This window comes from Austrofundulus limnaeus, unplaced genomic scaffold, assembly GCF_001266775.1.
Source record: "Austrofundulus limnaeus strain Quisiro unplaced genomic scaffold, Austrofundulus_limnaeus-1.0 Scaffold223, whole genome shotgun sequence".
In the NCBI taxonomy this organism is placed as follows: domain Eukaryota; kingdom Metazoa; phylum Chordata; class Actinopteri; order Cyprinodontiformes; family Rivulidae; genus Austrofundulus; species Austrofundulus limnaeus.
The window spans coordinates 849,653-852,106 of NW_013952625.1; positions in this window are offsets into that span (position 1 = coordinate 849,653).

The window sequence follows — 2,454 nt, forward strand, 5'->3', positions numbered from 1 at the left end:
TTTGGAAACAAAAAGCAACAAAGATAACAGCAACTCTTATAAATTAGATTTCATAATACAGTACATTTTCGACAATGTTTCATTAATTAGCTTAGATCTGCATTTATCATTTCTCACTTGTGCTAGTTGATGTTGTGATGTCTGGTATAAAATTTGTAGTTTCTGAAGTCGAGGCTACAAAAGAGAAAATAGTTCATGTTAGAAAGACACCACTTCTGGGCAAAWAAAAAAATCAAAAAACTTTCTAAACAAGAAAGTTTAAGTCATTTTATCTCCATCTTCGTCATGGAGGCAACAGGTCCTGAAGAAAAACCCAGAAACCCTCTCTCCACCAACACTTTCCAGGTTGTCCAGGGGGACCCAGAGGTGTTCCCAGGTCAGAGAGGATACATAATCCCTCCAGCAAGTCCTGGGTCTTCCCCGGGGCCTCCTACCAGTGGGACATGCCCGGAACACCTCTAAATTGAGGCGTCCAGGAGGCATCCTAATCAGGTGCCCAGACCACCTCAATTGACTCCTTTCAATGTGGAGGAGCAGTGGCTCTGCTCCGTGCTCCCCCTAGATGATGGAGCTCCTCACCCTGTTTCTAAGGTTGAGTCCAGCCACCCTAAGGAGGAAGCTCATTTCGGCTCATCCTTTCGGTCGTGACCCAGGCCTCATGATCACAGGTGAGGGTCGGAACGTACGTATACCGACCACTGAGCTTTTGACTCAGTTCTTTCTTCACTATGACCAACCGAAGCAACGCCCTCAATACTGAGGACTAGGTCCCAATCTGTCAATCCATCTCCCGCTCCATCCTACCGTTACTCCTGAACAAGACACCCAGATACTTAAACTCCTCTTGAGGCAGAGACTCCCCCGAGTCTGGAGGGTGCATTCTTCCCTTTTAAATCATTTTTATAAACATAAAATTATGGATTTTTTTTTCTTTGGGCAAATGATTGAAGTAGAAAGTAAGACTCATAAATTTGGAAACAAACTGCAACAATGTTGACAGCAACTCCTATAAAATTGATTGAACATTTTCCACAATGAATCATAAGGTAGCTAAGATCTGCATTTATTATTGCTCACCTGTGCTGAATGATGTAGCTCCTGGTGTAAAAGTGGCTGCAGTTGTTACATTCCCATCTGTCAAGAAAATAATTACCGTTAGAAAGACAATACTTCTAAAAATATATAAAGATGGAAATTGTTTCTAAAATAGTAAGTCTAAATCATTTTATAATCACAAATTATCTTAGATCTGCGTTTATTATTGCTCACCTGTGACCAAATTGACCAAAATATAATCTTGGTCAATGTTGAAGTATGTGTTGTTAGAAGCTGCTTCGAGCAGAATGCTTCTTATCTGAGTTACATTTGGAACAGATGTATTTGCAAAATATAAGTCCACGACATTGATGATTGACCCATTCCTGCAAATACATTAAATACCTCCTGTCATTTACAAAAATTTATTATCAAAATTTTATTAGTGCAACATAAAGACCTTACATGAAAGAGACTGGCTTCAGAAAACTGAATGAATTAAATCGTCGGGTGTAGTATGGTTCAAGCTGTAGGAAGACAAAGTGAACAACAACAAAAAAAAAAAGCAAATGAATGAATACAAATTTATATAAACAACAGGTATAGTAAATGCTACATTTTGAAGTCTTGTGCTTTGAAAAGTTGCTATTTTGCAACATACTTACACTAGATTGTATAAGCCTTGATCGATTTTGAAATGCCATAGATGACTGATTCGCCAAACCACTGATGAATGTCTCTCCCAGAGACCTAAAAGTTAGCCGAGCTATGCTTGTTACCTTAGTGGTTGATGTCAAAACAGCTGAGGCAGTCATTACATCAGGTGTGTATGTTGGCAGATTTGTGGTAGCGATGGAGTCATTTTTTGTGGTTGTATTCAGAACATATGTACTGTTTGTTGGTGCAAATGTGGGAGCAAAAGTCATATTAAATGTTGGTGCAATGACTGCTGTTGGAGTAACTCTGGTCACATTTAGGGCAGTTGGGTTTGTTTGTACAGTAGGAGCAAAAGTTGTATTTATTTTAGTTGCTGTGACTGATGGAGTAACTGTGGTTGCCTTTGGAGCAGTTGTGGTCGATGGAAATGGAGAGGTGGTTGTTGATTGATCAAAAATCCTTGTAGCAACTATGGTTGCTGTTTGAGCAGGAATGGTAATTAATGTAGCATCTGAAGTGGTTGTTAGGTTGACTGAGGCTGTTTTTGTATTATCTGTGGTTGCTGAAGCAGCTGTGGTTGTTGTTGGAGGGTTTATGGTGGATGATGGTGTAATTGTTGTTAGAGAGGTTGTGGTTGTTGTTGACATAGTTGTTGGAGGGGTTGTGGTTGTTGTTGACATAGTTGTTGGAGGGGTTGTGGTTGTTGTTGACATAGTTGTTGGAGGGGTTGTGGTTGTTGTTGTTGATGCAGTTGTTGGAGGG